The 12,156-nt window shown below is 56.9% G+C and overlaps 1 protein-coding gene across 10 annotated transcripts in view; it reads right to left on the bottom strand.

Annotated features, from left to right (window-relative positions):
- The window catches only part of APBB2 (amyloid beta precursor protein binding family B member 2), a 1,500,548-nt gene extending 1,488,805 nt beyond the window's left edge, over positions 1 to 11,743 (bottom strand). For 7 of the 10 annotated variants that reach the window (XM_069631753.1, XM_069631751.1, XM_069631752.1 and 4 more), the window contains exon 1: positions 11,553 to 11,690. The gene's annotated coding sequence lies outside the window, so the exon portion shown is untranslated. Of the gene's footprint in view, positions 1 to 11,552 lie in introns of all 10 variants that reach the window. The other 3 variants (XM_069631756.1, XM_069631760.1, XM_069631754.1) reach the window with 2 other exon arrangements.
- Positions 11,744 to 12,156: the final 413 nt, after the last annotated feature.

Below are 12,156 nucleotides of genomic sequence, written 5' to 3'. Positions count from 1 at the left end.
CACCAGGGGCACCCTCCACCAGGCCCCCACTCATGTCTCCCACCACCCCCACCCCCAGCCACCAGGGGCAGCCTCCACCAGGCACCCACTCATGTCTCCCACCACCCCCACCCCCCAGCAGTGCAGGGGCAGCCCCCACCAGGCCCCCACTCATGTCTACCACCACCCCCACCCCCCAGCAGTGCAGGGGCACCCTCCACCAGGCCCCCACCCATGTCTCCCACCACCCCCACCCCCAGCAGTGCAGGGGCAGCCTCCACCAGGCCCCCACTCAGGTCTCCCACCACCCCCAGCCACCAGGGGCACCCTCCACCAGGCCCCCACTCATGTCTCCCACCACCCCCACCCCCCAGGGGCAGCCTCCACCAGGCCCCCACTCATGTCTCCCACCCCCCCCACCCCCCAGCCACCAGGGGCAGCCTCCACCAGGCCCCCACCCATGTCTCCCACCACCCCCAGCCACCAGGGGCACCCTCCACCAGGCCCCCACCCATGTCTCCCACCACCCCCACCCCCCAGCCACCAGGGGCACCCTCCACCAGGCCCCCACCCATGTCTCCCACCACCCCCACCCCCCAGCCACCAGGGGCACCCTCCACCAGGCCCCCACTCATGTCTCCCACCACCCCCACCCCCCAGCCACCAGGGGCATCCTCCACCAGGCCCCCACCCATGTCTCCCACCACCCCCACCCCCCAGCAGTGCAGGGGCAGCCTCCACCAGGCCCCCACTCATGTCCCCTATCACCCCCACCCCCCGCCACCAGGGGCACCCTCCACCAGGCCCCCACCCATGTCTCCCACCACCCCCACCCCCCAGCCACCATGGGCACCCTCCACCAGGCCCCCACCCATGTCTCCCACCACCCCCACCCCCCAGCAGTGCAGGGGCAGCCTCCACCAGGCCCACACTCATGTCCCCTATCACCCCCACCCCCCCCAGGGGCAGCCTCCACCAGGCCCCCACCCATGTCTCCCACCACCCCCAGCCACCAGGGGCACCCTCCACCAGGCCCCCACCCATGTCTCCCACCACCCCCACCCCCCAGCCACCAGGGGCACCCTCCACCAGGCCCCCACCCATGTCTCCCACCACCCCCACCCCCCCGCCACCAGGGGCACCCTCCACCAGGCCCCCACTCATGTCTCCCACCACCCCCACCCCCCAGCCACCAGGGGCAGCCTCCACCAGGCACCCACTCATGTCTCCCACCACCCCCACCCCCCAGCAGTGCAGGGGCAGCCTCCACCAGGCCCCCACTCATGTCTCCCACCACCCCCACCCCCCAGCCACCAGGGGCACCCTCCACCAGGCCCCCACCCATGTCTCCCACCACCCCCACGCAGTGCAGGGGCAGCCTCCACCAGGCCCCCACTCAGGTCTACCATCACCCCCACCCCCCAGCATCCAGGGTCACCCTCCACCAGGCCCCCACTCATGTCTCCCACCACCCCCACCCCCCTGCCACCATGGGCAGCCTCCACCAGGCCCCCACTCATGTCTCCCACCACCCCCACCCCCCAGCCACCAGGGGCAGCCTCCACCAGGCACCCACTCATGTCTCCCACCACCCCCACCCCCCAGCCACCAGGGGCACCCTCCACCAGGCCCCCACCCATGTCTCCCACCACCCCCACCCCCCCGCCACCAGGGGCACCCTCCACCAGGCCCCCACTCATGTCTCCCACCACCCCCACCCCCCAGCCACCAGGGGCAGCCTCCACCAGGCACCCACTCATGTCTCCCACCACCCCCACCCCCCAGCAGTGCAGGGGCAGCCTCCACCAGGCCCCCACTCATGTCTCCCACCACCCCCACCCCCCCAGCCACCAGGGGCACCCTCCACCAGGCCCCTACCCATGTCTCCCACCACCCCCACGCAGTGCAGGGGCAGCCTCCACCAGGCCCCCACTCAGGTCTACCATCACCCCCACCCCCCAGCATCCAGGGTCACCCTCCACCAGGCCCCCACTCATGTCTCCCACCACCCCCACCCCCCTGCCACCATGGGCAGCCTCCACCAGGCCCCCACTCATGTCTCCCACCACCCCCACCCCCCAGCCACCAGGGGCAGCCTCCACCAGGCACCCACTCATGTCTCCCACCACCCCCACCCCCCAGCAGTGCAGGGGCAGCCTCCACCAGGCCCCCACTCATGTCTACCACCACCCCCACCCCCCAGCAGTGCAGGGGCACCCTCCACCAGGCCCCCACTCATGTCTCCCACCACCCCCACCCCCCAGCAGTGCAGGGGCAGCCTCCACCAGGCCCCCACTCATGTCTCCCACCACCCCCACCCCCCAGCCACCAGGGGCAGCCTCCACCAGGCCCCCACTCATGTCTCCCACCACCCCCACCCCCCAGCCACCAGGGGCAGCCTCCACCAGGCCCCCACCCATGTCTCCCACCACCCCCAGCCACCAGGGGCACCCTCCACCAGGCCCCCACCCATGTCTCCCACCACCCCCACCCCCCAGCCACCAGGGGCACCCTCCACCAGGCCCCCACCCATGTCTCCCACCACCCCCACCCCCCAGCCACCAGGGGCACCCTCCACCAGGCCCCCACTCATGTCTCCCACCACCCCCACCCCCCAGGGGCAGCCTCCACCAGGCCCCCACTCATGTCTCCCACCACCCCCACCCCCCAGCCACCAGGGGCAGCCTCCACCAGGCCCCCACTCATGTCTCCCACCACCCCCACCCCCCAGCAGTGCAGGGGCAGCCTCCACCAGGCCCCCACTCATGTCTACCATCACCCCCACCCCCCAGCATCCAGGGTCACCCTCCACCAGGCCCCCACTCATGTCTCCCACCACCCCCACCCCCCAGCCACCAGGGGCAGCCTCCACCAGGCACCCACTCATGTCTCCCAAGCAGTGCAGGGGCAGCCTCCACCAGGCCCCCACTCATGTCTACCACCACCCCCACCCCCCAGCAGTGCAGGGGCACCCTCCACCAGGCCCCCACTCATGTCTCCCACCACCCCCACACCCCAGCAGTGCAGGGGCAGCCTCCACCAGGCCCCCACTCATGTCTACCACCACCCCCACCCCCCAGCAGTGCAGGGGCACCCTCCACCAGGCCCCCACTCATGTCTCCCACCACCCCCACCCCCCAGCCACCAGAGGCACCCTCCACCAGGCCCCCACCCATGTCTCCCCCCACCCCCCAACAGTGCAGGGGCAGCCTCCACCAGGCCCCCACCCATGTCTCCCACCACCCCCACCCCCCAGCCACCAGGGGCACCCTCCAGCAGGCCCCCACTCATGTCTCCCACCACCCCCACCCCCCAGCCACCAGGGGCACCCTCCACCAGGCCCCCACTCATGTCTCCCACCACCCCCACCCCCCAGCCACCAGGGGCAGCCGCCACCAGGCACCCACTCATGTCTCCCACCACCCCCGCCCCCCAGCCACCAGGGGCACCCTCCACCAGGCCCCCACCCATGTCTCCCACCACCCAGCCACCAGGGGCAGCCTCCACCAGGAACCCACTCATGTCTCCCACCACCCCCACCCCCCAGCAGTGCAGGGGCAGCCTCCACCAGGCCCCCACTCATGTCCCCCATCACCCCCACCCCCCCGCCACCAGGGGCAGCCTCCACCAGGCCCCCACTCATGTCTACCACCACCCCCACCCCCCAGCCACCATGGGCAGCCCCCACCAGGTCCTCACAATCCCCAATCATGTGCGTAATGGACAGCCTCCACAGCCAAAAAGCCCTACCAAGTAACCCATTCACCCACATGGAAATGGAAATCACATGTTACACCCCCAATGTTCATTAAGCTAATGAACCCATGTCCGTCACACACAATGGTTGCAATTGAATGGGAAAACACACAACATGACATGCATGAAACCAATGAGATGATACCACACAGTGAAGTATGGAAACAAAATTGTATTGAAAAAAAATAAAGAATGCTAAAGAAAGAAAACAAACTACAATGTGAATGAGAAAAAAAAAGCTGCATGTCCGTATAAAAACACAAACTGCAAATCAGAATCCAAAAAATATTTGGCCAAAGTCAAAAGTTAAAAAATCTCCATGCAATAAACACCTGTTCGATGTCCCGGAGGCGGTCCAGTTCCATGGCCCCGAGGGTCCTCCTCAAACCCCCTGCGGATTGCCTCGAGGCACTCGGCCCGCCTCAGGGCCCTCCGCATGGAGTTCTCCGCCCTGACCATTGTGAGCCGCGCCTCTTCCGCCCGCCGCCGCTCCGCACCTAAGGCGTGGCCCAACCGCTGCCACACGGAAGACACTCTCTGTCCTGGGTCCCCCTGCCCTCCGGCCGATGCCTGCCCCTCCGATGTCGAAAGCCCGAGCCTTCATGTCTCCCACCATGTTGCTGCTGCTGCTGCTCTGCCTCTGCCCGTGCACTGCCTCCTGCTGCCTGCACATTCTCCGCCGGCTGGGGTGCAGTTGTTGATGTGGCCACCCCTGCTGGACCTCCGACTCCCGACTGTGGCAGGGATGCCTCCTCCACCAGCCTGGCCGCACCGTCAGAGGCAGCTCCACAGGGCACCCAGGTGACTGATGGGTGGGAAGATGGCACAGAGGACGACTGGCGCGTAGGGGGTCCAGTTGAGGAGGGGGTCGGAGCAAGCCCCATCAGATGGAGGAATCCGGCCTGGGTGACCTGTCCCAGCAGGCTGACGTGGTCAACGAGCCATTCGAGATGACGTGCAGTCTCTCCATGAAAAGACTGCAGGTCACCTCGCATGGCCCGTTGACGCAACGCCACACCAGCCAGGACAGGCTCAACCCGGACCTGGATGGCCACGTCCGCAGGCAGAGGAAGGCCAGTTGACGTCAGCTCATCCCCTGCCTGAAAACGGGTCTGGGCGTAGGCATCCCTGCTGGTGCAAGATGATGCAGGGACAGGATCGGGGACAGGATCGGGGACAGGATTGCACACAGGCACCTCCGCGGCCGCCTGTGCTGCCTCCTGTCCCTGGTCCTGCACTGCACCACTAGCACCAGTGGGATCCCCACCTCCAGACCCCGTCTCTGGTGCTCGCACGGCCCCCTCCTCCACCAAACCCCCCCACCAACCTGGATGACTCCGTGCCATCTTCCCCTGTTGGGCCCTGTGGGGTCCCAGCTGCCCCTTCTGCTGCCAAGGAGTCCAACTGCAACCTCCGCCTCTTGGACCTCCTCCCGGCAGCTGCGGCCTGGGACGCGGCACCGGACTCCTCACTCCCCGACGAGATGACAACACGGGAGGGGAGCCGGGCCTTGCGTCTCCGGCTGGCGGTCGGATCCCCGGCGCTGTGCTCCACGGCACCTTCTCCGCCCTCTTCATCAGTTGACGCTGCAGACAGGGAGAAACAAAACACAGGCATCAGGGCACTGTACAATGGACACATACACGCATGACAGTTGCACATGAGTGGCATTGGCAAACCTCAGACATGTCATCACAATCCCCAACACACATGTCATTGCAACTCACACACATGAGCCATACCACAGCCATATCGCAACTGCCACCACCATCCCTGCACATACAACAGCATCAGCAGCCAAAGTGGAGCCAGACATCACATGCAACACAGGAAGTGCACCACACATGTACACACAGCACCACACTTGCATGCATGTCTACACCTCTGCCAAGTGTTGCACTGTTCAGACGGGCATCCATGTCACATCTGCCAATCAGGCTTCCACATACCGCTGTCACATGCATCCATGTTGCATCACTGTTGCACCCTTGACAAATACACACACATGCACATGTACACAGTGCTCATACATGCAGCCGAAAACAACATACATGCCTGACATCACGGACATGTCTACTTACATACACATTCATCCAAACATGTGTGCACGCACAACTGCATTTGCCATGCAAGCCCACACACACAAGCACCATCCATGTCTCACACATTACAGCCCTCGCATGTGTCAGACCCACGGCCCTGTACACCCCCACCCATACTCGACCCCATACAAACAGATGTGCAACCGGCACAATGCCGAATAATCACCACACGCACTGCTCACAATCAGGATGCATGTACACTCACCGCTCGACTCCAGACGGGTCTGCTTCTCTAGGACCTGGACGTGGAGCGCTGGGGATATGCCGGCCAGAGTGTGATTGGGAAAGCGGGAGCAGGAGTCCCAATGTGAACAATCTCAGCCTTACTGGCGTTGAGGCAGAGGTTGTTTGCAGCACACCATGAATGAATTGCAGACAGACAAGTCAGATATGAGTGAGGTAGAGGAGGTGGCTGAGGGTAGCCTGAAGGAAAGTTCTGTGTCATCCGCATAACACTGGAAGTTAGAGATGAAAGTGGCAATCACACGTGCCAGGGAAACCATGTAGACGTTGAAGAACCAGGAGGATAAGTTAGAACCCTGTGGAATGCCACAGGTTGAAATTGTGATAGTCGAGACAAAGGATCCAAGTTCCACCCGGGATGGGCGGTCGGAAAGGAAGGGGAATTAACCATGCCAGAGACTGACCTGTGATTCCCAGGGTGTCACTGAAACGTGTGATCAGGATGTTGTGGTTTACCGTGTCAAAAGCAGAGGAGAGGTAAAAAAGAATGGAGGACAGAGGGGGTGTTTTTTAATTTATTTATTTCTATAGCGCACTGAACCCAGAGATAACTGGGTGCATTAAAAAGTGAGTTAGAGTTATACAATTAGGGCAAAACAGTTGCAGTAATACAGGTAAGCACGTCACACGTTACAGTCTGTACAAGAAGTGCATAAGAGGTATGACAATATTTACAAATGAGTAGGATAAGAGTTTAGGACTGTAGGAGTAGCACAGGCAATAATGTAATGTACAACTTAGGTGGTAAGGAGCTCTTGTTGTCGTAGTTAGTCCTTCAAAGTTAGCCAGGTGTTAGCTTTTTTCTTAAAGTTGGTGAAGGACTAGGTCGTTTTGAGCTGTGGTGGGAAAGTGTTCCAGAGCTTAGCAGCCATAACTGGGAAACTACTCCCCCTTGATTTTTTTAGTTTATACCTTGGGACTACCAAGCTGGAAGTATTGGCCGATCTGGTGACCCGTGTAGAGGATCTGATGGTGAATGTCTCAGTTAGGTAAGGGGGGTGGCATGATTCGGGGATTTCAAGGTAAGGGACATGGTTTTCAACTGGATCTTGTCCTTGGTCAGCCATTTGTGCTGTCTTCTAATATCAGAAATGTGTTCTCTCCTAGAGATGCTCAAAGCAGTCCTAAGTGCATTATTTTGCATGATTTGAAGTTTGTTGAGAACGGAATTACTGGCGCCCAAGTATAGACAATTACAGTAGTCCAGCTTGGACAAGATAAGGGCTCTAGCTAAGGTGAGACAGCTATCCGCGCAGAGCAATGGTTTGCAGGCCTTTATCAGTTTGCCTGTATAGGCTGTAGCTGAGGCGTTAACTTTTTGGTGTAGATTTAAAGTGGAGTCTAGGTAGAAACCAAATGTTTTTACCTCTTTAACTACAGGGAGATTATTCCAGTCTATATTGAATGAGGTATAATATGTGTTGAGTTGCTTCAAGTTAATTGTTGAACCTAGAAGCAACAGTTCAGTTTTATCATCATTCAGGAAGAAGCCGTGGGTGGCCATCCGTATCTGAATGATTAGATACATTTTATTCACTAGCCTTGTATCACTATCGTAGTTGCCCATTAAAAGGTAGGAGGATCTTGGTATCATCCGCATAGTTGGTATAGGTGACACCGAGATGATCCAACTTGTCGAATAGAGGCTTTGTGAAGATATTGTACATAGTAGGAGACACGCAAGAACCTTTGTGGAAATCGAGATAATATTGTGACCCCAATTGCATTGTTTAAATGTATGTTGGCCTACGCCAAGCTGTCTAAAGAATATTATGTACATAGGTTCCGCGGCAAGGTCTTGACCTTAATGTATCGTGAAAGCTGCCATCTTGGATTTAGCCGCCATTTTAGGTACTCTTGCCGTGTGAAAGTCACCTCGAATCACAAAATGGAGGCCGAATGACATTTCGAGTAAGACTTCGGCTATGGTGACCTCCGCACACGTGAATGAATAATATGTCCGCAGGCTACCTGTTAGGGTCATGAACTAAGACCCTGTCCTCTGTTTAACCTAGGTGTAAATATGTAACTGTATCAGCGGAACCGATCTAATATATGGAAATTGCATGTTCGACCTGGCTACGAACCCTAGCCGTTGTTCCAAGAATGGTTAACTTGCAAGAGGGCTGGCCATTGCAGCACAAAATGTATAAAAGCCCGAGCATCCCGATGATCGGTCTCTCCCACTTTCAGCGCTTTGTATGTCCTTTGTAACCTGTGTTGGTGTGTTTCCTTTTGGGCTTCCCGGCCTCATATCAATTTCTCTGTTTCAACACCTTGAGGTACTCCACAAGAGATGGGGATTGGGTCGGCTGCTGCGGACGGGGAGAAGACTGTCATAGTCCTGTAGTTTAGGAAGGATGTGGAGATTCGAGAGCAGGTCTTAACATGTGTTCAGAAGAGCAGTTTCCATGCCTCTGGATGCTCTAAAGCCAGACTGATGGTCATGGAGGCAACTAGCAGATTCAGTGTGGAGGGTGAGCTGAGAGATAGCCAGCTTCTCTAGGAGTCTGCCCAAGAAAGGGGTGATAGAGATAAGGTAGTAGATAGTTTGCCGGAATGGAGGGGCCGTCAAAGGGTTTCTTAAGCAGAGGGTGCACATCATATGCAAGTTGTGGTTACTGATTGAGTGGACTATAGAAATATTAAAATAAAACACTTTGGGAACTGAACATAATGGAGTTTAAAGACATAGATTGAGGCGATATTCCCTGTGGTGGCAGACCCACACTGTGGGTAACTGTCCACTGCCCAAGTTAAGGGCCCAAACCCTGTGTTGTGCTGAGGTCAAAACACACGGGACGCCTTGCAGCGTCCCGTTCACGTAGAGAAAATACCAACATGGCTGCCCAGGAATTGAAAGGCGGGGCTGCGTATGGGATGAGAAGATGGCGAGCAGAGGAGCCGGCAATATGTTATGTTATGTTATTGGTTCTTGTAAAGCACACGGTCGCCCAAAGGCATCATGGCGCTAGGAGAGAGGGAGACAGCAACTTCATAATTAGAATAGGAACGTTGTATGCCATAAGGTGGCATAGAACGCAGACTTTCACTGGTAGTGCCAGCCTGCATTCCTAGCCACCTGATTGACTGGCTCCCCCACCCAGGGTGCTAATGCAGGATGTGTGACATCAACACAAGCGCTCTGTGACGACATGTCTACATGCCCATGGATGGGAGTGAATTATTGTGCGTCACAAACTAAGAACACAAACAAAATGACTTGCATGGCTTTAGTAAGAGGGTATCTGTCTAAACTCTCTATTGGGGAAGCAGGCGGCCCACTTTCAATCCCGTTCGCTAATTAACTACAACTTTATGATCTTGTGCAAGTAAAGGTACCCTATGTGCCTCAGTTCAATAATCTGGCAACAACAATTTGGGATTCAAAAAAATCAGGCTGAACACTACTACATCATGCATTATAAAAAAAGAAGCAAGCCATTCGGCTTTGCCTGGTAGCGCCTAGAGGTGAGTCAGTCTGACGTGTTGCAGTATACAAGTCCCCTCGCCCACTGCATAATTCTAATAAAAGTCAGCCTCGTCCAACATCCATACTCGTGGTAATCATAAAATAACATGGTTTAAAAATATCCTTCTGACATGCTGTAATCGCGATGAGACTACTGCCACCCGACGATCTGTCATGCATAAGCACTGTCGGGAGTCAAGTGCAAGCATTTCTGTTACCAGCATTGACAGGCGCTTAATTTGTCGAGTGGTGTTTGGGCGCTGTATGCATACACATGCCAAGTATATTAACTATTTTTGAAACGTTACTAGACCAGTAGTCTGCTCACTACTGGACAGATGATTAGTGCAAAACAAGTCACGGATGACAGACACGCTTTAAGAAGAGCGATACAATATACTGTGGCATATTCGGGTCCACTGCCGCAGCAATTCGCTTCCCTGGTCTGCAGCATTTTTTCTAAACTAACTGTTTATAAAAGTCACTTTCACTCGCCATCAACGCAGGGACGCCAGACTGAGCGAGGGATTAGTGGCTGGGCGTAAAGTCACTGATCTGATCTGGATGTCTGGCTAATCACCCAGAGGCTGCGCTGCTGCGTGAGCAGGTCGCCCCCGCGGCCTCCAGCCATCCCCCTCCCATGCAGCAACCAAGAGGGGGTATATCCTGCCCCCCGCCCCCTTGGGAGCGGCATCTGAAACATACTAGAATCCCCCTGTGCTAAAGACGGTCCCATTGTACAAATAAAACGTCATGTCTTTACATAGACAGGGCCATTGGGGAGAGTGGGGGGGATACATTTACAATGTAGGAATTAACACAATACCTGCAGGGGTTCTGCACGTGTATGTTTACAAAAAGAGGGTCCACGTTTACATGTAGGTTGGGGGGTGGGGGATATACGTTCTCGTGCAGGGGTGTACATTTAAAAGCAGGTGCTAGCAAGGGTATATATTGTCCGTAGGGGTATATATTTACATAAAGGGGTCCAATGGGAGATTTGGCGTTACATGCAGGCAGACGTATACTTTCTCCAGTGTACGTCTCTCTCTCGCCAAAACACAACTGGAGGAATATCTTGCTAAACAGACAAAAAAGTAGTTTGCAAACCACAACATAGGATATTGCAAAGAGGACGTCTTCACTCGGTTAATGACCAGGCGCGAAACTCTTATCCCCACAGTACAATAACAAAAATACCAGTTGAGAAGCGCCCAATTACATTACACTTGAAGGGGCGGTGGGGAGGGAGGATGTACTGGTGAGTAGACGACCGGTGCAATGAAAATCAATGCGGGTCTCTCGGGTATGCAAGAGTCAGGGTGCGCCGGGGGGACAGGGAGGCGAGTGTCTGCGCGGAGCCTGCTCCTGTGCGGGCTACGCAATCGTAGGGAAGGTGCCTTCCAGGACCAAGTACCACAAGCGCACAGCGATGCGACACGGGTGGCGACGTCGCATGTGTCAGAGGGATCCCCAGCTGGATGGGGGAAGTGGGGCCTCACAATAATCACAAAGTGGCAGGGTCACCACAAACCGAACCAGCTTGCCGTGTAACACAATACCAGCGGTTCCGTCTCCCTTCCTCCTAATCGCCAAGACCTTGCTAATTTGAAAATCACAACGCACGTCACCACAGATAAATAGCAAACAGCACTGCTCCATGTTATGCACCCCAAGAAGCAAAACATATGCCAAGCAAAAAATGCATCATTATTGAATTTATATAGCAAGCAAAGTCATCTCCTGCGCAGTAACGCGAAAAGCAATTATGTATATTATATATAACGATTGAAGAATGAAAATCATCCTAGTGCCTAGGGCTTAGCTGGCTGTTGCTAAAATAATCCCCAGCTTCGGAAGGCACAGGGCTATAACAGAGGAAGATACAGCCTCCGCCCACCCCTATTGATGTGTACTGCAGGCGGCACATCTCCCAGGCATGTATGCAAAATGGTCACTCCCGAACAGGAGGCGCAGACCCGTCACCTGGAAACACTTACCAGCAGAGGCCCGTTCTCTTCACAGAAGCAGGACCTTCCTCCGCCACTCCACCCCCGGTGCTCGCTGCCACACTGCCCACACAAGTAGCCCCAGGAGTCGCGACTGCAGCTGCTAGTGCTGGAAGGACCTCTCCGTTCCGGAAGCGGTTCCCAGAGTGCGGCCCTCACCTCAGGAAACAATCTGTGGCTCTGCAGCCTGCTCCTCCCTCTCTGCCTGCCTCCCCTCCTCAGCCTTCCTCCCACCCCTCCTAGCACACACCAGGAATGCTGCTGCCGAGGCCGGGCTCCAGGAATGCGGCTCTAACACTCAGAGCCTGGGAGGCGGCGACGTCCTGCGTTTCGACCGAGCCCTGCAGGCGCTGATGATAAGCTGTGGCAGCTAGGGCTTCCTTTTGAAATCTTAGAACATGGAGAGAAATGTCGCACAAGAGACGCGTGCGCTAACTTCAATGTGTGTTGAAAATAAAGGAAACGATTCACTCAGAAACGTATGGTTATGGGCGTGATTAGTGTTAGGCCGAATCCAGTGCAGTTCCCTTAGGGAGCACTACACAAGATTAGGACTATAGGTGAGAGCAATAAATCCCCTTTGGTATCAGTCTGT

Source organism: Ambystoma mexicanum, chromosome 6q (genome assembly GCF_040938575.1).
Source record: "Ambystoma mexicanum isolate Mex_15411 chromosome 6q, UKY_AmexF1_1, whole genome shotgun sequence".
NCBI lineage: Eukaryota > Metazoa > Chordata > Amphibia > Caudata > Ambystomatidae > Ambystoma > Ambystoma mexicanum.
Note: the sequence above shows the minus strand (reverse complement) of the source record. Positions and strands in the feature narration are given on the sequence as shown.